Here is a 25,905-nt window from a genome sequence, read left to right on the forward strand (position 1 = left end):
TCACTTCGCGCTCTCTTTTACACCGTGCCAATCTGTCATTTATTTAGTCCTGTTTCTTTTTACAATGCGCATTTGCTGCCAGTCTCAGAGCCGATCGCGCTAAGTTTACACAGGTTCTTGTGCTCACCTCACTGTAACATTGATACAGGCGCCAATACAGTCAGATGCTTGATTTCTCTTCAATGCTTTAATTAGTGCACACGCTTTTGATATTTTGCGCTGTCATCAATTCGCTATCTTTCCGGCATCCAGTTATTCCTCCAACTTGTACTTCACTTCCATTTTTTTTTTCACTTCGTAGATTAAGCATTCCTTCCTTTTTTTCATATTACACGCGTGGATGTTCCGGTGTGTTGCTTCAAATCGTCGCCATTGTAAAGATGACCCGGAGCTGAGTAAGTTTACTGTCCTTTATTAATTTAGTAATAAAGTATAACATACCGGACAGAGCGGAAGGCAAGGCTGCCGGTCAGGTTTCTAGTCAATAACTGTCAACTGTCAATTGGATGTCAGCTGGCATTCCAGAATGCCAGCTGATGACGCAGGGTGAGCGCGAGGGGACAATGGGAGCCTACAGGGGACATAGCAGGAGAGTACGATTACTGCAACTCAACAGGAGGATTCCGTGTGTCTGGAAAAAACAGTTGGTTTTTTTTGGCATATTTTATACAGCGCGAACTCGACCCGAAGGTATTGGAGCGCTTTCCATGAGCACCGTTGAAGTAACACAGTTAATGAAGAAGAACATCAGGAAGCCGGGAATCGTTTAAGTAAGTATTTATTCTCATCAAGAAAGCCCACGGCCAGCTGGGAGCAGCGTGACTGTGAAAATCAGCTGGTGAAGAAGAATGGTGACACTCGCGGTGACGTGGGTCAAGTCATATATCAAGGTTCCAAATGACGTAAGAGTCATTCAACCAATCACAAGTGACATGCTAATGACTACAAGATAACCACAATAATATACAACAACCGTATTTACATTACACATTCAGGCGCGGGGAGATTGAGTGATTTGCCCGGAATCATAGGATGTGGCCGCGACCCCGAGGCTCAAACCCTGGTTTCCATCCTCTCCCCGGTGTTTCCGGCCCAGGTTGTATCCTCGCTGGATCTGACTCTTTCCAGGTTGCGGCCTCTATCCAAGGCTGTTCACAGTCTGCACTCCGTGGAAGATCGCATCACTCTTTCATTAATCTGAGATATGACGTTTTGTGTTCGCTCCGCGTGGGGACACAATTACTAAGGTACAAGAACCGCCTCGTGCCACAGCACACGCTAAGATGTATGCAAGTGCAAAGCTCCTCGGTTCGGCTCCTCTATGGAAGGGGGGAGTGTCTTTCCTCTGCGCAGGCGCAGTGAGACTCCGCACCCTCTGTCTAAGGCTGTTCATGGTCTGTACTCCGTGCAAGGTCCCAACACTTTTTGATTGCTCTGCGATAGGAAGTAGTATCTTCGCTCTGCACACGCGCAGCTGTGGCGCGCGGTCCTGCGCATGCGCAGTTATGAGGCGGGATGTGGCTCGTGCAGCGGCGTGAGCGCGCGCGTCCGTCTCAAGGACATCCGAGCGGTGCCTTCTCTGCCTCCACTGACCGGTGCACCAGGTGAGACGAGGCCTGGAGGGCCACAACCTCCCAAGGGACCCTGAGGAGGGGCTGGTGCACTGCACCCTGCAGAGAGCCACAGCTGCCAAGGTTTCAGATCGCCATGTGTGACATTTTTATAATTTCAGTGAAATTATGAGTGACGCTTAACGACTATGAATGACATTTAACAGCTATGAGTGACATTTAACGGCTTTGAGTGACATTTAACAGCTATGAGTGACATTTAACGACTGAGTGACATTTTACGGCTAAGAGTGACATTTAATAGCTATGAGTGACATTCAATAGCTATGAATGACATTTAACATCTATAAGTGACATTTAACAGCTATGAGTGACACTCTCTCCCGAGCACAATCCAGCAATGAAGACGAGGAAAACCTATAAATATCAGAAATTACACCCATTTGAGCAGCAAGGAACTGGAAACTGCTGCAAAGCGCCAGTGCATGACATTTCAATGTACTTATGAATAGGAGTCCCATTCAGCTGCCAAATGTGTGACACTTAGGGTGGCACTTTTTGCTTTTTTTTTTTTGTTCCCAACAGAAATTTATGAAAATACAAACATTGGTCAGGAATCAACAGCCTGCGAAAACGAGTCATAAAGGAGGACCAATAATAATATTTAATATCTGGAAGACCCAATCCACCTTGATCATAAGGAGCTTTAAGAAGAGAAATAGCTCGTCGTGCTTTTTTATAGCCCCAAATAAAACTACTAATAATACCCTCTCATCTACTAAAGTAAGAAATATTTACCCTTAAAGGAATAGAACGAAAAAGATAAAGATATTTAGGTAATATTTTCATTTTAACTAAGTTAATCCGGCCAATAATACTAAGTGGGAGTTTATGCCATTTCTTAAATATTACAGCAGTTTCCTTCAATAGTGGTTCATAATTTAATCTATATTTGACGAGATTTTTACCCCTAAGTAAGTTGCTACCGCACATATACCTGTCACCGGTGATGGTAATTGATGGTTCAGAATAACTTGAGTCTTACTAGTATTCAAGCGATACCCAGATACTAAACCATACTTCCCCGCTTCCACCAAGATGCCTGCCATAGTTTCAGGTATATTCGTAGAAAAGACAGCAATGTCATCCGCATATACTGTTATATCCAAAGAGTTCAAACCATTTACAAAGGGCTTAATCAAAGCTTGTTTTTGAAGAGCAATTAAAAAAGGTTCCATACCTAAAGCAAATAATAAGGGTGAAAGGGGCACCCCTGTCGTGTCCCTCTTCCAATCATAAAAGTAGCAGAGTATTTGCCCATATAAGAAACTTTACCCAGCGGCAAATCATATAATGCTTGGATCCATTTAAAATATTTACCCCTTATGCCAAATGCTTGTAACACTGCCCAGATAGGGTGGCACTTTTTGCATTTAAAAAATCATCCAATTTTGAACAATGAGAAGCTCTAAGCATATTATGAAAATAATGGGAAACTATTGAAATTAAAGGTCACTAACCTACAACCCCTTTCTAATATAACTACATATTTAAACTAATTGCGGCAAAGCCTTTCACGGCAATGAAGACACATGAGAAGGAAGTTTGATTGGACTGTGAGACACTTGCTTAGCTTGACAAGACCTCACTCGTGGATAAACACTGTGCAGCAGACAAAAAGGAAGTTTTAGAGGCCAGTGCGTCAAGAAATATAGACGAGCCAGTTACTCTGAATCACTTTTGCAAATGTGCGCTCTGTACAGTTACACAAATCTCAATCTCGGCTGCACAGAGAGTGTTATTATTGGTGCAGAAAAGAATGATGCTTCATTTCAACCGCGCTATTCTAAAACACAGACTCTTATTTCCTCTGAAAACTACATAATAATTAATTGCCTGTCAATTGTCAAGGTACAAAATTGTGACTAACATGAGGCTTTACCCAAAATGACATTGCCATGGAGCATATGCTAAGTAAGGGATTTTTGCACATAGGCCAGGTGGGCTGAGGGAGTTCCTGACGCTTTAAATCACAGACGGGCAAAGTTAGTTTATGCCATTGTTATTTACGAGTGGGAGGCCAAGGGGGGGGGGGTGTCGGAAGCACCTCTGCTGTGTGACTGTGTGTAAGTGTCTATGTAGAGTAAGTGAGTAGGGAGCGTGCTGGATGCGGAGGGCCGGGCGGCAGCGTTTAAACAGCAATTAGGTAACTGCCTCCAGATGCTATTGTTTGTGAAATTATTTTTTCTGTTGATGATCAGACAGACTCGTGCCTCTCCGCGGCTGTACTGACACAAAAGTTCAATAATAAACTGACTGTACAGTACTAAGTCAGTCATGGCTCTGCCTGACGCGCAGCACTTTGCCCGTTGGAATGATGTAACTTAAGTAACACTTACTTGGACTAGACGATTTCAGACTGCTGTCTCTTCCCGGTCCGTGACCGTCCACTCAGCAGTGCACCCGGACTAGTTATACCACACAATGCACATCATGGACAAGTTGCCGATGATGCCCACGGCAAAGACGGTCAATGAGAGCAGCATCACGGCGTAGGTGCTATACGAGTTCTCCGTCATGGGGTAGAGTGGGTTCTGGACTTGCGGGCACTTCTGGTCAGTCGTGGTTGTTTTTCTTGTGCTCTCAGCCCTGTCCGTCTCCGAGGCCCCAGGGTATTTGGCTATCACCCTTGGCTCATACTGCTGCACGGCCTTGGCATCGTCGTCCTCTGCACCTCTCCGCATGTTCAACAAGGTCCCAGAGGTGTCTGGAGAACCCCACCCTGCCACTTGTTCATACGAAGGCAGAGCCAGTATTGCCCCGTGGTGGTTCCACTGACTGACTCCCCGTGCCTCGGTTATCCAGAAACATCTCTTCCTCAGTCTGTGGACCCGTCCTCCACGGCCGGGACGTCAGCCTGCCTCATAAACGAAGCAACTTTGGATGCCTTGTCCCCCGCCGAAGTCTGAGCTCACTAAAGGTCACATCCGGATTATAATCCCCCAGGGTGTGCCAGTAGCAGCAACCACTCACTGCAGAGAGCCGGCCCCCCCATCGGTAATTGCGAGAGCAGTGTGTAAAAGCCGTGCGGGGCCTCCGCAATTAATCATGTAGCCTGGAGCGAGGCGCGAAAGGGCGGGCAGATTAATTGATGCATTGTATGACTCTCAGCCACTCCAGAGCTGCGAGCAGAATTTTTTTTACTATTTAGGAACTACTGAGTACAGCAAGCAGCTGCTGCCACCATATCTAGGAGCAGCAGAGACGGCGCACAGGTTCACAGGCACCACAGGTGGCACGCGCTGGCAAGTGGCATTAAATGCATGACAATGCATTTCAGTGCAGTGATGCGGAACACCGCACTGAAATGCATGAGTGTCACACCTGATGCGTGATACTTGACAGGCATGGATGGTGACCAGTGCAATGCACCGTGCAGAGTGTGACTGGTGCACTGCACCATGCAGTGTGACAGGTGCACCGTGCAGAGTGTGACTGGTGCACTGCAGTGTGCAGAATGTGACTGGTGCACCGTGCAGAGGGTGACAGGTGCGCCACACTGTGCAGTGTGGCTGGTACACCGTGCAGAGTGTGACTGGTGCACTGCACCGTGCAGAGTGTGACTGGTGCACTGCACCGTGCAGAGTGTGACTGGTGCACTGCACCGTACAGAGGGTGACAGGTGCACTGCACCGTGCAGAGTGTGACTGGTGCACTGCACCGTCCAGTGTGGCTGGTGCACCGTGCAGAGTTTGACTGGTGCACTGCACCGTGCAGAGGGTGACTGGTGCATTGCACCGTGCAGAGTGTGACTGGTGCACTGCACCGTGCAGAATGTTACTGGTGCATAGAATACAAACGGGATGTCATGTTATAAAAAACAATGGAAAAGGAGTGAACAACTTAACCACCTTCCCCGTGACAAGAGATAGTTTATTATAAAACAGAAGACCTCTGGGCTTTTTCAGCAGACCCCATACCTCAAGGCCTAGATTCAATGTTCACATCGCAGGACAAACACTGTTTGGAAAGGTGTCGCTCTCTGTGTGTGAAAACATCTTATGTTTGCAATATTAAAGTACACGATTTCCAGAGGTGCAGCTGTGTGAAGCCTGTTATGCCTAGATGCGAGGGACAGATCAGAAAAGAATAACAAGGGGCATTGTTGTTTACCCTTGAACATCATGTGCAGACTAAACCTCAGAGCACAGCATAGAACTTGCAAAGCAGACAGTTCTCATGTGTAAAAGGGGCACAAATAAGTATTGCGAAATAGATTTTTGCATTGTCGTGCGCAAAAGCAGGTTCATGGCAGCAAAGCTCATACTAATTTAGAAATTGTCGACAATGGACCTACAAGCCTTACTACACTTCTGTTTAATGCTCGGAAACCCACCTGCTCCCGAATCGCTAGAAGCCTCTGAGCTGTTTTCGTTTGTCTTCAAGAGGATCACCTTCAAACTCCTCATCCACGCACACAAGGCCCTCCACAACGCCGGACCAGCATACCTCAACCACCGACTCAACTCCCACACCCCCACCCGCAACCTCCACTCTGCCTACCTTGCCCTCGCCACAGTACCTCGCACCCGAAAATCCACAGCCGGCGGCAGATTCTTCTCCTACCTCGCTGCCAAGACCTGGAACACTCTCCCTACCCATCTGCGACAGACCCAGGACCTGCCGGCCTTCAGGAGACTCCTCAAGACCTGGCTCTTCGATCAGTAGCAGCCCCCCCCCTCCCCCCTCAGCACCTTGAGACCCCCACGGGTACGTAGCGCGCTTTACAAATGGTATTGTATTGTATTCCGCCTGAGTTATTATCTTGTATTACTGCGTCCCGTACAAATTGGTCCTCCTCCGTATCAATATCTTCAGATGTACTCCTGAACATATTGGAATTGAAGTCCCCGTAATGATCAGGCTGTTGGTATGCTCTTCCGTTATAATTTTATCGAGCTCCTCCTGATTCTGAGCACTTGCAGAGGTGCTAAGCTGTGCATCATTGGCTCCATAGCATAAATGCTCTTTATAGAGCTGTATGTAGCAAGGCCTCCCTTGCTGTGGCCGAATTTGGAGCTTTTAATAGCAAGTAGGGAGAGCAGATTAAATCCGTTTAATGCTGGTGCCGATTCGCACCAAGTTTCCTGGAATGAAATAGAACACTGGGGCTTTAGAGACCACCCTTTTAACAAGAAAAGCAAAACTACAAGTCCCATAAGCAATAGTAATGGAAGGTGCCTAGCATGCCCTGGGGCGACAGCCGATTCAGTATATCCAGTTTAATTTTTTCAGTATTTGACACAATATTGAATTTGTAACCTTTTGTTTTTATGGTCATGAGTCACCAGAATACTAAAACATGTTGTTTCTTTTAATTTCAAGGTCCATTATGTAATGGTCACCAACTTGGAAGCTCTGTTCGTTCTTCAGTGTTTGTCATTGATCTCCAGGGTGTGGCTAGTGTGGGTCAGCCCCCTGCATCGATCCCGATAACTCACACAGGTAAGGACCTTGTAGCAGCAACATGATATCCCGGCAGTTGTCTTTAAGAAGTGCGCTCTGAGGCAGGTATCCTGATACAACATTTTTCTGTGCTCTCTCTCAAACTGCAAGAACCCAGAATCTTCCCACGTCTGTGAGAAAATTGAGTGATTCCAAGAATAAAATCAAATTGTAATTTTTGTAAAAAGCCTGCCACTATCTGCTATGTACATTTGTTCAAATAAAACAAAACACATCGGAAGGCCAACTATTCTATCATGCATTTAATGCAAAAATAGCAAAAGGCCAAGCAAACTAACAAGTGACAATTGTCATTTCAATGGACGCGAGCATCCACCCAAAAGCAAGTTGAAGTATAGAATACTAATGCTACAATATGTATTTTTATACACTTTTCTCCTAAAACAAGACAATGAAACATGAACATGTGATAGAAATAGTTACTGAAACTAAACTAATGAGTATGAGGCAAGGTTGTTTCTCAAGAAGAATGCGAGAAGTCCTTGAGAAACAGATAAACGATACACAGACAAGCTGTAGAATTCATTATTTACTTCTGATTTCCAATATTCAGTTTCCCACAAGATGCAGGAAAGTGTGCAGATGTACAGCACTAAATAAAATGTTTCTGGGCCCTAACAGAATCATGTAACTTTGCAGCCATATTAAGGCGAACAAACGCATCAAATTGATACAAGATCATTGTAATTTGGTATGTAATATATCAATGCAGGTTATGGCATTCATTTGTAAACAATTATCGGTATTAAAGCCGCAAGTATATGCAGTTACGCAGTCTCAATTCCTTCTTCCCAGTGGCCACCACTGCTGCTAGCCAGATGCTTTCGGCAGTGCCTCCTGTGACCTAAAATGCTGCATTTAATCAGTACCAAAGGTCATCAATGCTTCTAGCCAGCTCTTGTCACAAGTGCCACTCACACCCCGACCCCCCTTCACCTGTTATTCTTTGAGCCTGCTCCAGTCAATTCAATTCAATTCAAGAATCTTTATTCGGTGATTAAAAAACACCATAAAAGCACATGTATATATACATAGATAAGACAGCATTAAATATTAGTCAAGATCCTTGTGCATAAATAACAATAAAATACTAACATGCAAGGCCTTAAATTTAAAACAGGGAGTCAAAAGTCTTTCAATCCTCTCCCCTCGTTTTCCTTAGTCGAACCGCAACCTTGATAAAATTCATAACACAACACAAGGTTAGCGGGTCAGAAGCTTTTTGCAAGTAGATTAATGCATCTCTGGCATGTTCCAGGTGGGCCTTTTTTAGGATATCTACTAGGAATCTACGCCTGGGCATTGAATAATAGGGGCAGAGCAAGGTAAAATGAAGGGAGTCCTGCGGAGACCGGTTGTCGCAGCCGCAGGGTCCCTTCTGCTCGATTGACATAGTAAAACCTGCTGGCGAAGCCAACATGAAAGGGAGTAGGTTCAGCCTGAAACGGCACATAAGAAATCTATCCTGTGTGTTGTGTACAAGATACAGATAGGGCTCCATACCCTCCACACTCTTCACCAAATTGTAAGCCCTTATTGACTTTTTCCCCCCTTCCGCCACAGCACGGCATTGGGTTTTCCGCTCTAGGAAAATTTCCCCTACTTGTTTCTTGTGCTGTGCTGATATGGTGGTGGGATTCTTGAAGAGGTTTCCAAACCCTAGTTCCTCAAGAGTATTTCTCACATATTTGAGCCATGGGATGCGCATGCAGTGGGCCCTACCTAGGCAGTCCAGTAAGATTTTTCTGCTTAGATGCGCATCTGGATTTACCCAGATTTTTAGCCACGCCACAATTGGCCTAAGTTTTAACAGATCGACCAGATATGGCCTCCCTAGCTCCCTGTGAGCTATGAGTCCAGCAGTACTGGGTGGTGCCCTCAGGATAGATTTCAGATGTTTGTTCTCTTCCTGGTCAATTCTAGAGGTATTAACGAAGCCCCAAACTTCTGCCCCATAGCTTACTTTGGCGCATGTTATGGAGCCGTACAGGTTCATCACCTGTTCCGGACTCCATCTGCCCAACCTCCTGCCATATCCGGCTATTGCCCCGTTAGAGGCAATCATTTTGTTACAGCGCTCTTCTACCAAGGAGTTGAATTGAAGAGCACCATCAAAGGTTACTCCGAGATAGGAGAACGTTTTAACCTCCTCTAAACAATGGGTGCCTATTGTGTAAGAAAATTTAGAGGAAGGTTTTTTGCCTGCCAGGAGCACGTAAGATTTGCTTAGGTTGACAGATAAGTCCAGATCGCTCATAAACTTGACGAACCCATCTATCAGAATCTGTAGGCTTCGTGGTGTACGCGCCAGCAAGACCGCGTCGTCTGCGTAAAGCAGGACAGGGATTTGCCGCGTCCCAACCCTTGGGGAATCTGCCTTTAAGCCCAAAAGAAACTGTTCCAAATTATTGATGTAAAGGGAGAACAAAAAAGGGGCAAGAATACAACCTTGTCTGACTCCACTTTTGCATGGAAAGGGGTCCGTCAATCCTCCCTCCCTGTTGAATCTAACTCTAGCCGTGGTGTCGCTATGCAGCTCTCTTAGTATGGTGATTAGACCGCTCTCGATCCCCATCCCTGCCATCATGTCCCACAACTTCCCTCTGTTGACGTGATCGAATGCTGCTGCCAGGTCCATGAATCCCATATAAATTGGTTCCTTACTGGCCAGAGTATATTTGGCAGTCAGCATATATAGGTTCAGGCATTGGTCGCTGGTGCACCTCCCTGACCTGAACCCATATTGAGTGTCCGAGAAGATGTTGTTCTCTTCGGTCCACTCGGACAATCTGTTCAGGAGTGCCCTTCCCAGAAGTTTAGCCGAGACGTCAATCAGGGAAATAGGCCGATAACACTTGGGGTCGTCCTTGTTGCCCTTTTTAAAGATTGGCACAATGATCGCTTTAGACCATGATGGAGGGAGACCGCAGATGATAGCAGTGTTTAGGACCCTGGTCATCAGAGGGGCCCAAAGATCTGTATTACTAAGAAAAAGGTCAGGGGGAATTCCATCTGGGCCCGGTGCTTTATTCTTAGTTAGACTCTCCATCCCTGCCGTGATCTCCTTAAGGGAAAATTGTACCGGGGGGGCCTGACTTGGGTTTACTGATGACTCTACGTGGGTACCCGATTCATGGTTATACAGGCTCCTAAAGTGTGTGACCCACTGCTCCGGGAGGATGTTAGCCCCTACCTCCGGAGAATCATTTTCTTGAAAGGTCGGTTTGTTGATGATTCTCCAGAACCCCGCTAGGTCCCTTCTTTCCCCTGCCTCTCTCAGATCTGCCCAAGCTTCTGCCTGCAGGGTGAGTTTCCTCCTTTTGGTCTCATTTTTATATTTTTCTCTGCATGCCCTGATTACTTGTGGGTCTCGTGGTTTTGACTTAATAGAGCATTTCAGTTCCCTCAGTGTCTTGGAACAATCTTTGTCAAACCACCGGGGATTGACCAAATTACGCGTGGGCGCACTGGACCTTAGTAGCCCGTCGATCAGGTTGGCAATGTGGTTAAATGATTCTAATAACCTTGGTCCCTGGACTTCCAGATCCAAACATTCATTTATGGCCAGCAGACCCTTATCGCTCAGATTTTTATAGAACTTTGCCCCATCTATTTTGGACCATTTCAGTCTCCTGCCTTGATCGGTGACCCTCTCCACAATTGAACGATGGGCATTGGAGCCAGTACCCGCCCTATATGCCAGCGTTAAAACAAGCGGGTTATGGTCACTGAAAGTATTCCAGTCTATCCCTACACTGACTACTTTGTTAACCAGGGATCTCGAGACCAGAATATAATCTATAATAGACGAGCAGCCCCTGCCCTTAAAAGTTGGTGGGAGTGTACCATCCGACTGTGCGTCTACCATATTAATGGTGTGCTCTAGGTCGTACTTGAGCCGAAGCAACCTAAGAGCCGACCCAGTAGGCGAGTGAGAAAAATGCGGTCCCTTCTCAATTGGGCATTGCGCCCAATCTGTGTTCTTTTTGACCAGTGCCGGACAAAGGTGACAATTAAAATCCCCCACCACAAGCAGTCCACAAGACGGTCCCTTATTCTGGAATGTAATTTCTTTTCCTAACCTTTGGTCGAGTTCAGTTAATACCGGGGTATGGCTATTTTCTAACTCGGTGTTATATATGTTAAAAACAGAGAGTCGTAGCCCCTTTCCCTGGAACCGAACCGCCTGTATCCCATATGAGGACCAGTCTGGAAAGGACCAAGTGCCTGGCAGGTCTAAGTCTACATAGATGGACAAACCGCCCATTGCTCTCCCTGAGCTAGATTTTCGGGCGGGAAGAAAAAAACACTTGTACCCCTGCAGATGGTAGTTATTCTCCACAGCCCATGTCTCCTGTACACATATAATGTGAAATGTTCTAATAAAGTCCACCCATTCCTTATTGTTAAATTTGCCCGCTATACCCGCTATATTCCAAGAGATGAGTCTCACACCCACTCTACTCCATTCAGCACCCCCCTGGGCCCTTGGTCTTCTTTCCCACGTTGATCTTTGCGTTTCCTGCCCATGTCCCCCTCCTGTCTTGTCTTCATCTATTTCCTTTGGCTCAACACACTTTGGTTCCCCCTCACCAACCACCAGAGTTTGCTGAGCCTTGGATTTTTGCTCCTCCAGTCTTTCTACCGTACCTCCATTTTCTATACTACCCTGGGGGGCATTGTCTGTCTGTCAATCGACCCCTTCAAGGCCATTTAGGCAATGGAACCGGTTATAGGGTTAAAGGCCTGGTGACTCCCCCTCCTGCCAACCCTCTCCCAGTTGTCATGAGTTTGGAGTTGCTGAGGTAGGACTGGGATGATGGGAAAAAAGAATGACACATGGAGGGTTTGGATGGTGGATTCCCTAGATCTATTTTTCCCTTGACATATATGGGACACCGTTCCTGTATCCCTAAAACTCACCAGTATGCAGTCCCCTTTAATGGATTTTTGTGTTCTTCCCACCCATGGTACCCTTCTTACCATTATAATTTCATTATTAAAATGTGTCGGGAGGGGTCTATTTATGTTTAGCCACTTGATTACCCTACTTTTTAGGGCACAAAAATCCTCCGTTTCACCTTCCTCAAGTGGGGGGACACCTGCCATAACTACAGTAAAAGCGTTGGTCTCTGGGGGTAAATTGGGTCTGCGTGGTCTCAGGGTGAGCTTCATTAAAGGGGTCGGGGTGCTCTTATCTACCGGCTGTGCCGGGGGTACAGATCCTAAAGGAGGGTTGGGCATATTGGTGTTAGGGGGCTTAGCTGTTGCAGGCTTTGTCCTTGTGAGTTGTTGTGAGGGCGCCACATTCACAGCTTGTGAAGGGACTGGATTGGCGACACTATTTGCCGACAGCTGAGGGGCTACAGTGGAGAGAGTGGACTCTGGTTGCCTTCCCTGTCTGCCAGCTGGAGTTTTCAGACTGCCCAATGTGGCCTCTAAAATGGTTAGTCTGATCTCAATCTTTTTAATACTCTCGCTGATCGGTAATAACAGGGACCTTAGCAAAAATTCTAGGTTTCCCAGCGGGACAACAGACAAGGGAATATTAGCAGTACCAACTCCTGTGTCTTTTATCATAGTAGGAGCTGGATCCTCATGAGCAATGGGTTTAGGATGTAAATCAACCAATGGTTTCTCTGCTAATGCGGGGTTTTTTAGAAACTTCCCAAAGTCCGAGTGTGCAACCTTGGGTTTACTCTTTCCTTGAACTCCCCTCGATTTCCTCCTGCGTTTATTTGGAGGAGGTCCAAAAGCTACTTGTGTGCTAGTTGGCTTAGATTTAGTTTTCCTAAGCTTCGAGGCTTGAGGGGCCGAAGGGGGTTGGGACACTAAATCAATGGTCACCCTGGGGGGGCTAGAACTAGTTTCTGGGGCTATACTCAAGGCTTCACCTGGTGACATGTTAGTGCAATCCCTCAGCAATAATGGGACATCATCAATCCTGGACAACTCCTCCCTTGGTAAAGTAGGTTGATCTGCGAGGGGCGTGTTTTTCATATTATCTATTGAGCGTCTCCGTTCTGCCCTTAACCTGGACAGATTACACTCTTTGTCCCCCTCCCCCACTGCCCGGGAGAAATAATTCTCTAGAGTCCTGTTCTTTGCTCCACCCGGTTTTAGTGGGGTGCTTTCCCTTGCAGGGGACGGCATATTGGTTGCAATAAATTAAACTCAGCGGGCTGCTCCACCGAGTGTAAGAGACCAGGGTTCGAAAGCACAAACCAAGAGGGTAGGCCCTGCCCGGCCACCTTCGGCCCCTGACGGCCACAGACGGTCCCGCCCTTGTCCCGGGCTTCTCCCGGCGCCCTCCCGCGCGCTCCCGCGCCGCGGAAGAAGCTGCACCTGATATAGGGAGAGGGTGTTTAGGGGGCGTGGCCAGCAGGGAGAGCGTCCAGGTGCAGGAAATGATGGTAGCACAGGGACTCCTGGGCAATGGAGTCCCTGATCCTCACCTGGCGCTCGCAGCCCTGCTCCCCGAGATTCAGGCAGCTCCCCTGTCCACAAACAGCAGCAACGATGCGCCCAGGCACACGGGCGAAGCGGGACCCGCGGAGCGGGTTCCGCGAGGTGCAGCAACAGAACAAACAGTCCAGCAGAAAGGGCCTCGCAGGACAGAGCTCGCGCTCACAGGTCAGTCAATGTCTCCCAAAGAGCTAAGGACAAGCAGGCTCTTTTCAGCGGTGCTTAGGGGGCGTGGCCAGCAGGGAGAGCGTCCAGGTGCAGGAAATGATGGTAGCACAGGGACTCCTGGGCAATGGAGTCCCTGATCCTCACCTGGCGCTCGCAGCCCTGCTCCCCGAGATTCAGGCAGCTCCCCTGTCCACAAACAGCAGCAACGATGCGCCCAGGCACGCGGGCGAAGCGGGACCCGCGGAGCGGGTTCCGCGAGGTGCAGCAACAGAACAAACAGTCCAGCAGAAAGGGCCTCGCAGGACAGAGCTCGCGCTCACAGGTCAGTCAATGTCTCCCAAAGAGCTAAGGACAAGCAGGCTCTTTTCAGCGGTGCTTAGGGGGCGTGGCCAGCAGGGAGAGCGTCCAGGTGCAGGAAATGATGGTAGCACAGGGACTCCTGGGCAATGGAGTCCCTGATCCTCACCTGGCGCTCGCAGCCCTGCTCCCCGAGATTCAGGCAGCTCCCCTGTCCACAAACAGCAGCAACGATGCGCCCAGGCACACGGGCGAAGCGGGACCCGCGGAGCGGGTTCCGCGAGGTGCAGCAACAGAACAAACAGTCCAGCAGAAAGGGCCTCGCAGGACAGAGCTCGCGCTCACAGGTCAGTCAATGTCTCCCCTGACAGTCAGTAGTGGCCCTTACAACCTGTTATCATCCTAGCCAATTCGGGTCATTAGAGGCCCCTTGGGACTTGTAATCATGCTATCCAGCTTCAGTCAGTATTGGCCCCCTGGGACTTATTATCCTGCTAGGCAACTCCAGACAATAGTGGCCCCTGTAACTTAAATCCTACTAAGATTAAAAACCAGAGGTCATCTCTGCTGCTTACTAACGATTTACAAAAGAGAAGCTGAGGCACAAAGACAGCACACGTTATAAAAATTGATTCAACTGTCTGTTTTTTCATATTCTGCTATGTGTATTGTAATTTTGTATGTAGTAAATTATAACAAGACTTAAAAAAAATACCTTCTACAAAAAAAAGATGTTATAAAATAATAAAATATTAGAACATATCAACACAATTATAGTGTGATTTTAGTCATTAGTTTACCAGTTTTCTTTCTCTAATATAACAGGCACAAAACCCGATGCAAATTTGCTCCCTCTTTACCCCAAGTGTTGTTTTACTTGCCAGGGTTCATCCCATTAGGCAGGGGCCCCTTTCTTCCAAAAACAGAATACCCGTGATGCATTCATAAAAACATATAGGTGGTAGTTTAATACACTGTGGTCAAAAGCGGGAAAACACTCGCCCAACGAGGGTGATGTCATCACCTCCTCGAGAGAAACACTGAGATCAACGCCAACATTTTTAGTGTGGTGTTCGGAGGAAAGCTTTAAATTTTGTAATTGAGCTCAGGGGGAAGAATAATATCCTCCGTTCACATGGTGGAAAGCCAAAGATCCGGTACTCACATCATCTATTGGAGAACTTCACCAACGGCCTACCCCTTCTCATGTGGCTCGGGAGTGAGGACTTGGAGGTGGTTTTTTGGTTTATAAGTCCTCCATCCGGCGCTAATTGGTGACAGGTGGTTCGTATGAAATAGTAAATTGCTGATCAAAGATCAACAGTGATGGTCTGGGGATCGCGGGCGCCATCTTGTAGTGGGTTAGAAGCTGATGTATCAAATAGATTATTGATAGCAATTAATGTGACCGGATTGAAGATCGTTGGAGTGCGCCCAGTGAATGTGGCTGTGATTGGGCCTATGAGAGAATCCCATTGTGGAAAGGCAGGCGGTGCGGCATGGTTAGTTGCTGATCAAAGGTCGTTAGTGATGGGCTGGGTCCTGGTGATTTACCCAATGCTATTTCTGAGGCAGCTGAGGTTATTTCCTCTAGTGATATAAGAGTTTCTAGGGAGTCTTGCGCAACGGCGATTAGTGCCCTGGGAGGTATATCTCGAAAGAAGTCCTCCATCTGAGATTCGGGTAGGATTTCATGTGTAGAGTGATTGATTGTTGCAAGGATTCTGTTCCTATACAGAACTGTGCACAGGGACCCAGGACATTAGTGAATTGTGGTGTACCAGAAACTCACCGCAGTACCTAGAGAACCCCAACTAGCTAGCATCAGTGCCACATTAGCTCTTCGTCCTACAGCAAATGGTCGTGTAGGTGCCAGGGCAACAATCACCAATGAAACAGTACCCGACTGGGACCTATCCCTAACTGCAGCTGTATGGGAGTGTGATCTGATAGGCCTCCGGGTGGGATATCCGACATGACCAAGCGATGAGTGTGTTCCCCTAGTGATAAAAATGTGATCCAGGCTAGAAAACGACCCATGGATGGTAGAGAAATACATATAATCCCTAATTGTAACTCCTAACTGCTGAATGAAGAGTCCTCCACGTTTTGGACCATGCCAGAGCCTCTGCCATTGGCCCCAAACAAGACTCTCTGTGTATGTTGTGTAGCTGTGGGACGGCATCTATCCTGATCAGGGTGAATGACATAATTCCAGTCTCCTCCTATCAATGCAAGGACGTCGGGTAATGATCCCCAGGTACCAATAATGCGTTCAGTAAATATGTGACTGAGAGAGGGGAGCTTAAACCCTACCCAGTACTATAGACTCTCCGCTGATCAAGCCCATGTACGAGTATGTGTAAATGATAGTCTGCGGTGATTCAAGATAGCCAAACCTCTGAAGCCCTTCAAGAAGCCAGAGTGAAAGACGTGTATGAAGTCAAAGCGGGCCAGGCATGGGGCCTTGGTCCCCATCTAGTGTGTTTCCTGTAATAGCAAGACGTCCACCCCTAAGCTTTGCGCATGTCTAAGGACAGCTCCGTGTTTAATCTTGTCAAGAAGGTCTTTAACATTCCAAGTGACCACTTTAACTTCCCCCATTGGATTTGAATTGTTTAGATGTATTGTTATGGTGTGCAGCAAGTAAGATTACGAGGTGTGTGACACGTACACCAAGAGAAGATAATACATTGCGGGCACTTTCGAATATCAAAGTCCAAGTCCTACCCCAATACCTCAAAGAACAATGTAGTATCTGTCGGGGAATGTAAACAGTTCCCACCCCAACTGGGGTAAAAGCTGAAACAGTCCAATGGTTACCTGAGATGACCAGTTCAGGTGGGGTAGCCCATATTGGTCAGTGACAGGGTATATTGATTGAGATTACTCACCGGGGATGACCATGTGATCTGTGTTGCTGAAATGCTGGGGTTCATGAGTCAGTTGTCTAGTATCTCAGCTTGCTTGTTGCCTCGGGAGCGGGATGCAGGATGGTCTCGATCAATGCCTTTGTTTATCTTTTTTATTATTATTCTGATGGAGGCGTGGGTTGGCAGAGGAATAATCCGAGCCCCGAACTGGACTTTAGGTATAGCCCATGTAAGATCGGTTTGCTTTGTCAGTGACTGGTTGTAACTTACAGTGCCCTCTCAGCTCTTATATAGACTGTAATTCCTTCCTTTGTACTTTCTGAAACTCTGCGCTTTGCATTGTATTCTCATTCTAAACATATGCAATTGGGGGCGTGGCCAAGATGGCGGAGTGAGGAGACGCTTTCGCCCGGAGCTCCCGACCCGATCCGGGCCCTGAGCCTTCTGTATAGCTTGTTCTCCCCCCCCATTGGCATAAAACCGGTTGGGGATGGTGCGGGAAGCGGTCGGGCTGTGCTAGATCCGAAGTCCAAATCTGGAGTGGCCGGGGACCCGTTGTCCGGACCGCGGCACGGAGCGACGCCAAGACCGGAAGCGAAGACGGATAGCGGCCTAGCTGGGGTTGGGCTGAGCTCTGTCCCCGAAGCTTGCCGAGGTCAGCGGTGGTGCAGTGGAAGGAAGTAGGGGGCACACCTGGGTGCCGTGACGGTGCTGCGAGGCCCTGAGAAGCGCCTGCTGTCCTCAGAGACGACCCGCCCTTGGTTGTCGGTCTCGTCGCAAATCGGGGCCGCGGCTGCTGCCTGGCTGAACGGACGCTCTGCAGGCCGGAAGGGTGGTGTCGCTGGAAGCGTAGGCGGACCGAGGGCCGCAGCGACGAGGATTGGAATTGGAACCGGGACCCTCCAAGGACTGATCCGGAGGCGCCTGCTCCTGGGGACGAACGGAGAGATGCCCGGAGGCTGCGCCATCACCGGAAGGGGTGCATCAACTGGCAGAGGCGTGAGGAGCCGCCATAGTCGCCATAGTTGCCATAGTTGTTGTGGTAGTGACGAAACTAGCGGACTATGGTGGTGCGTGGTGCCCTTGAGAGCTACACCGCGGATGGTCGGCTTGCCGTGGACGACGACAGCGGTCGCTGAAGGAAAAGACAGGTGCGAGGACTTGGATTGCACGGGTCCCTGCACTTGCTCGCTGCGCAGCCGGGGGCGGACGGTGGCGGACGGTGGTGCCCGGGCCACAGAGGTCATTCTCAGACTCGGGGGGTTCGTGTGGAGCACCCCGCGGCGGAGGACTGAGTCATCATAGCGAGAAGAGGCAGGTGGGGCCGAAGCCCGGGTGTCTGGCCGGTGCGGTGCCCGTACTCGGCGGAGCGGCCTTGAGGACAAGATGGCGAGCCAGAAGGGTAATAAACGGAACGACCGCACGCTCCACGAGATGCTTGGCAGGTCTCAGACCAGGGGAGACAGAAATCAACCGTCGCCGAACGCGGCGAGTGGCTCTCACACAGCAGGAGGCGGTGAGCCCCCGGTCACCAGATCCTTCTTGGAGTCACTCTTTGGCACACTGAGAGACGATTTTCAAACGCTGAAACAGGAGGTGGCCGGGGAGGTCCGCGAAATACGAAAAGAAGTGGACGGACTAGGTGAGAGGGTGGCCACGGTGGAAAGCTCCACACAACGACAGGACAGGAAATCACGCAGCTACAACAAGAAGTGTTGCGGTTAAGGGACCAACCTCCAGGCCCATAATGAGGACCTGGAAAACCGCTCTCGGCGGAATAACATCAGGGTCCGGGGAGTGCCATCGACGGAGGAGGGGACGGATGTGGCGAAATACCTAAGGGAGCTTTTCAGAGACATATTGGGTGAAGCCGCAGACTTTCCGGTACGGATTGATAGAGCTCATCGAGTGGGCCCTCAGAGGCGCGCAACAGCCCCTCCTCCGGACATATTGGCCTTTCTTCCTGATTTTCCACTGAAAGAACGGATCATGGCTGTTGGACAGGCCTCGTGAAAGGTCCGCTCCCTCCCGCATGACAGAGCCTGGACACCGGCTCTCCCGGTGCCCCCAGAAGAACGACCCCGGCGACCCACAGAAGCAACCCGCAACCCGTCTCCTACGGGAACACCTACTCCCGGACATCTCTGTATCACTGGCCCGGGCCACCGCCAGCACCATTGCCCGGCCCAGCCGCCATCTTGGACACTGCACCACGAGGCCGCGTGGCCTCAGCTCGACCCCAACCCTGGGCCTGGCCAAGCCCCGACATCCCGGCACCACCATCCACCCAGGAGGTGAGCGGACCACTTGGCAGGTCAATGGGAAAGAGGAGTGTCGATGGCTCTCCCCCGCCAGGTGCCGATCGCCCCCAGCCTCCCCGGGCGCTGGCTCCACCCCCCTGCTGGGTGTCTGGACTCCCTCATCCCGGACCTTCCGACCTCCAAGAGCGAGGGTCCGGACACCAAAGGGGGCCAGACCTATAACTGGGGCAGCTCCAGAGCAGGAAGGCAGTTGTATCCTGGAGTCAAGAGACACCTTGAAGAACTCATCCTTGACGGACTGCTGGCGCTGCCGCAGCCCTGCCTTGTGAACCATCGTCCTGCCTGCTGGCGCTGCCGCGGCATTCTGCAACCTTCCTCCTCGACGGGACCTGCTGGCGCTGCCGCGGCCCTCTGCAACCTACATCGTCTTCGGGACCTGCTGGCGCTGCCGCGGCCCTCTGCAACCTACATCGTCTTCGGGACCTGCTGGCGCTGCCGCGGCCCTCTGCAACCTACATCATCGTCGGGACCTGCTGGCGCTGCCGCGGCCCTCCTCAAGTGAGACTTGCCATCCGAGCCTGCTGGCGCTGCCACGGCCCGACCTTCCAGAACTCCGAGCTCGAGCATTGTGAGCTATCCATCAGACCACCTCAATACCAGAAAGGTATCAAGACTGTCCCGCTACCCCCTTTCCCTTCCAGAGACTAGAATTGAGAGGACCCTCATGTCCTGATCTCACTGTACCGTGATACTTTGCTTCGAGAACTGCATATAAAAAGCCTTAACCTTATCTCTGTGTGGTGTCCATCTGTGGGGGGGAAGTTACTTGTCTGTACGATCGCTGGAGACGGCCCTCACCGGAGGCCTCTCCCCTTGTCCTCGGCCGACCCTCCAGGTCCCAGTCTAACATTGGTGGCCAGCGGCGCGATCCGAACCAACGCGTAATCGTACAGAGAGTAACTCACCCCACGACTCAACCACAATGACAACAAAAGAGAGCGGATCCGCAGAGAAATTCCAGATGGAGAAACTAGAGGAGTACAACCATCGAGAGCTAAAGCAATTTTGCATGGAACTAGGCATTGCTACCACCGGGCTGAGCACGAAAGAGGACTTCAAACACGCCCTAGAATCTTGGGCAGAAACGGGTACGGCTGTACCCCGGAACCAAAACAGCGAGACACCAGAAACAAACACCAATCAGACGGAAGAAAGGAGAGCGGGTCTCTCCATGGAAGAGATCCAAAGCACCCCTGCAACCATTCCCAGTCGTAACCACCCCGTTCGAACGGGTGGGAATAGACATTGTGGGGCCCCTGGACCCCCGAACAGCACAAGGGCATCGATTCATCCTGGTCCTGGTGGACCACGCCACCCGCTATCCCGAGGCCATTCCTCTTCGGACTGTAACAGCACCAGTGGTGGGCCGAGCCCTGATGGGGATCTTCTCCCGGGTAGGATTCCCCCGGGAAGTCGTCAGCGACAGAGGCACGAACTTTATCTCCAAATATATGAAATCTCTCTGGCAGCAGTGCGGGGTCACGTACCGGTTCACGACCCCCTATCACCCGCAAGGAAACGGACTAGTCGAGCGGTTTAACCGCACTCTCAAGGGGATGATCATGGGGCTGGAGGAACCCCTACGTCGCCAGTGGGACGTGCTGCTCCCGTGCCTCCTCTTCGCCTACCGAGAAGTCCCCCAGAAATCCCTCGGTTTCAGCCCCTTCGAGCTCCTGTACGGACACCCTGTCTGGGGGCCCCTCAGCCTGGTTAAAGAAGAATGGGAAATGGCCCCCCAGAAGACCCCTCCGGACGTGTATAAGTTCCTCCTGGCCCTCCGCAACCAGACCCGGCGATTCAGGGAACTCGCTAAAGCCAATCTCGAGGCCAGTCAGGAGGACATGAAGAAATGGTACGATCAACATGCCTCCTCTATTGAGTTCGAGCCTGGTCAGCAAGTATAGGTAATGTCTCCCATCGAACCTTGTGCCTTGCAAGACAAATGGACAGGACCCTTCAAGGTGGTCGAGCGCAAGGGCCCTGTCACCTATCTAATCGACATGGAGTCCCCCCAGAACCCCCTCCGGGTCCTCCACGCCAACAGACTCAAACCACACTTCGTACGCTCGGAGCTCAGCCTACTGATGGCCACAGATAGTGGGGCAGAGGAAGACTCCGAGCCCCTCCCTGACCTACTGAGGACCCATGAGAAAGATGGCTCGGTGGACGGGGTCCGACTCTCCGATGCCCTGACCCCGGAGCAGCGCCAAGACTGTCGGGCCCTCCTGCTGCAATTTGCAAACCTGTTCTCCCTCACCCCCGGGGTCACCCCCTGGTGCCTTCACGACGTGGACACGGGGGACAGTCCCCCTATCCGACACCGGGCGTACCGAGTGCCAGATCGGGTGCGCGCCTGCATCCAAGACGAAGTCTCCAAAATGCTCACACTCGGAGTCATCGAGCCATCCGACAGCCCCTGGGCCAGCCCAGTCGTACTGGTCCCCAAAGCTGCTGCCCCGGGCACCACCCCGGAGCTCCGATTTTGCGTCGACTATCGGGGCCTGAAGAGCATCTTCGATCTGACAGCGGGCTACTGGCAGATCGGCCTCACCCCCAGAGCCCAAGGACGATCCGCCTTCTCTACCCCGGATGGTCACTACCATTTCAAAGTGATGCCATTCGGCATGAAAAACGCCCCCGCCACTTTCCAACGACTTGTAAACCAGGTATTGGCGGGCCTCGAAGAATTCAGTGCCGCCTACCTGGACGATATCGCTGTATACAGCCGCCACTGGACAGATCACCTTCACCACCTCCGAGAAGTCCTGCACGCCCTCCAACAGGCCGGCCTCACCATCAAGGCCAGCAAGTGCCAAATTGGCCAGGGGTCCGGTGACCTACCTCGGGCACCAAGTGGGGAGCGGCCTGGTGGCCCCTCTCCAGCTCAAGATCGCTGCCATCCAGTCCTGGCAGCCACCCGTCACCCAAACCGAGGTCCGAGCCTTCTTGGGGCTCACCGGATACTACAGGCGGTTTGGGAAGGACTATGGCAGCATTGTGGGGCCCCTCACGGAACTCACATCCAAGAAACACCCCAAAACAGTCAATTGGACACCGGACTGTCAAGCGGCCTTCGAGAAACTGAAGGCCGCCATGTGCACCACCCCGGTGCTCCAGGCCCCCGACTACAGCCGTGAGTTCATCGTCCAGATGGATGCCTCAGACCATGGCATTGGGGCAGTCCTCTCCCAACTAAACACCGAGGGAGTCGACCAGCCAGTGGCCTTCATTAGCCGATGCCTGCTGGCCCGAGAACAGCGCTGGAGCACCATCGAACGGGAGGCCTTTGCCTTAGTGTGGGCCCTCAAGAAGCTCCGGCCCTACCTCTTCGGTACCCACTTCCGGGTACAAACAGACCATCGACCCCTGCAATGGTTGATGCAGATGCGGGGGGAGAATCCCAAACTGTTGCGATGGTCCATCTCCCTGCAGGGGATGGACTTCACTGTGGAGCATCGTCCAGGCCAGGACCACGCCAACGCGGACGGCCTGTCACGCTTTTTCCGCCTCGACGAGGAGAGTCCCCAAGAGGATGGGTGACTCTCCCCGCCTTCAGCTGGGGGGACGCATGTTGGACAGGCCTCGTGAAAGGTCCGCTCCCTCCCCGCATGACAGAGCCTGGACACCGGCTCTCCCGGTGCCACCAGAAGAACGACCCCGGCGACCCACAGAAGCAACCCGCAACCCGTCTCCTACGGGAACACCTACTCCCGGACATCTCTGTATCACTGGCCCGGGCCACCGCCAGCACCATTGCCCGGCCCAGCCGCCATCTTGGACACTGCACCACGAGGCCGCGTGGCCTAAGCTCGACCCCAACCCTGGGCCTGGCCAGGCCCCGACATCCCGGCACCACCATCCACCCAGGAGGTGAGCGGACCACTTGGCAGGTCAATGGGAAAGAGGAGTGTCGATGGCTCTCCCCCGCCAGGTGCCGATCGCCCCCAGCCTCCCCGGGCGCTGGCTCCACCCCCCTGCTGGGTGTCTGGACTCCCTCATCCCGGACCTTCCGACCTCCAAGAGCGAGGGTCCGGACATCAAAGGGGGCCAGACCTATAACTGGGGCAGCTCCAGAGCAGGAAGGCAGTTGTATTCTGGAGTCGAGAGACACCTAGAAGAACTCATCCTTGACAGACTGCTGGCGCTGCCGCAGCCCTGCCTTGTGAACCATCGTCCTGCCTGCTGGCGCTGCCGCGGCATTCTGCAACCTTCCTCCTCGACGGGACCTGCTGGCGCTGCCGCGGCCCTCTGCAACCTACATCGTCTTCGGGACCTGCTGGCGCTGCCACGGCCCTCTGCAACCTACATCGTCGTCGGGACCTGCTGGCGCTGCCGCGGCCCTCCTCAAGTGAGACTTGCCATCCGAGCCTGCTGGCGCTGCCACGGCCCGACCTTCCAGAACTCCGAGCTCGAGGATTGTGAGCTATCCATCAGACCACCTCAATACCAGAAAGGTATCAAGACTGTCCCGCTACCCCCTTTCCCTTCCAGAGACTAGAATTGAGAGGACTCTCGTGTCCTGATCTCACTGTACCGTGATACTTTGCTTCGAGAACTACATATAAAAAGCCTTAACCTTATCTCTGTGTGGTGTCCATCTGTGGGGGGGAAGTTACTTGTCTGTACAATCGCTGGAGACGGCCCTCACCGGAGGCCTCTCCCCTTGTCCTCGGCCAACCCTCCAGGTCCCAGTCTAACAATGGCGGAGGCCCGGAAAAAACCCTCGATGACGTTTCGAGGACACCCCGTGGCCTTATATCAGGACCTGTCTGTGATCACCCTCCAAAAGCGGAAAGCGTTCAAAATCCCGACAGACTTCTTGAAACAGCATGAAACGCCTTATTCCTGGGGTCATCCTTTCCGCCTTATATTCAGGTGGAACTGCATCAATTGAGGTCCCTGCAGGACACGTGCGAAGTACTGGGGATCACCGCGGAGGAGGAGGTCTCAGCCACGCCACGCAGGAGACGCGCCACAGAGGACGGGTGGCGCAGGGTCTCGAGGCGCAGAACGTCAGCGGCATCCCAGCGCTCAAGCTCGCCTACCATCAGGGCTGATATGGCGAGCGCCATCCAGGAAGCCTCCAGAGATGCCGTGATGCACGATGGTGTCGCGCTGACAGCGTAAGACTGCTCCGGGGGAGAACGACTTTGCATCACTGTTCTTGCTGGATTAGGGCCATGGAGGGTGGGGAGGGAGCAGAGGGGGGAAGGGTGTTGCTGGACGTCCACTACGATACGTTACCACGGACTTGTCCGGACAGGACAGGGCTGGGACAATTTCTCAGAGGGTGTTGGGGGTTCGGGGGTTTTGGGGGGGGGAAGGGGTGGGGGGGAGTTGGGGCACCAAGAGGGGTGTGGGAGGAGGGGGAGTTGGGGAGTTGGGGGTCAGGGGGGTTGGGAGTTGGGTAGGGGAAGGGGTGGGTAAAGTCCATTCAGTGTTCTTGATGATTCCACGATGCCTTGATGGGGTGCGCTGGGCAATTGAGGCCCACGGACCCTTCCTCACTGCAAAGGATCCAATGCATGTTTCATTCTGTTTTGACTCTCTATGGCGACCCTTAAGGTAGTGACCCTTAATGTTAAGGGGCTTAATAACCCTGTCAAGAGGAGGGCAGTACTGTCCTTGCTAGAGAACACACAGGCTGACATTTGTCTTCTACAGGAGACCCATTTGCTTGCGCGAGACTGCCATAGATTACGATCCCGCGCATTTCCCACGCAGTTCTTTTCTTCGTCCAACACCAAGACGGCTGGGGTGGCAATACTGGTGGCTAACTCCTTTAGGGGGGAGGTACTACACAAGTTTGCAGAGCAGAAGGGGAGACTCTTAGCGCATAGATTCAAACTAGGGGCCCTGACATTTACCATCGGGACGATTTACTGTCCGAATGAACATCAGGATAGCTTCTTTCAATCAGCATTAGTGGACATAACAGCATCCCCGGACAGGCACATAATTTTGGGTGGAGATTTGAATATGGTGGTTGACTCGGCTGTGGATAGGTTGGCCCAGCGTTCCCCACAGACAGGGGAAATGTCACAAGTAGCTAAATCCCAACTGGTGGACCTGGATCTTCATGATCTTTGGCGCCACCTGCACCCCACGGATCGAGACTACTCCTTCTACTCTCACACACACAAAACATACGCGAGGCTGGATCACCTCATAGTTACTGGCCCAGTCCGTGATCTGGCTACGACGTCGGAGGTGGGGGTCATCTCTCTATCTGATCACGCGCCGGTTTCGGGGAGTTTCTCTCTGCCGGCTGATCGGGCCCCCCGAGGGGTCTGGCGCCTCAGAGACGCTCTTTTACATAAGAAAACAGTCGTGCAAAGGGTTACGGCGGCGATCAGGGACTTCCAAACGCATAATGACAACGCAGACACGGCGGTGGCGACGCAGTGGGCCGCACTTAAGGTGGTGGTCAGAGGGAATTCACTGCGGTCTCCTCGGCGGAGAACAGGGAACGGAGAGAGAAACGGGATGAGCTCACGCAAAAAGTTAGGGAACTGGAAGAGGTGCACCGCCGTACGGGGGCCCCTAGGATTTGGAACCAGCTGAAGGCGGCGAGGAAGCTCCTGTCATCCCTGGACATGGATAGGGCGGAATATGCAGCACTACGACTGAAACACGCTTATTACACAGGGGGGGACAGGTGTGGCCGCCTTCGTGGCGAACAAA

The 25,905-nt window shown here is 51.5% G+C and overlaps 1 protein-coding gene across 2 annotated transcripts in view; it reads left to right on the top strand.

The window, feature by feature from the left end:
• The window catches only part of LOC144806323 (uncharacterized), a 62,854-nt gene that overhangs the window by 10,764 nt on the left and 26,185 nt on the right, over window positions 1–25,905 (top strand). For both annotated transcript variants that reach the window (XM_078672715.1, XM_078672720.1), the window contains exon 2: window positions 6,957–7,076. The gene's annotated coding sequence lies outside the window, so the exon portion shown is untranslated. The remainder of the gene's footprint in view (window positions 1–6,956; window positions 7,077–25,905) is intronic.

This window comes from Lissotriton helveticus, chromosome 1_2 (genome assembly GCF_964261635.1).
Source record: "Lissotriton helveticus chromosome 1_2, aLisHel1.1, whole genome shotgun sequence".
Lineage (NCBI taxonomy): Eukaryota > Metazoa > Chordata > Amphibia > Caudata > Salamandridae > Lissotriton > Lissotriton helveticus.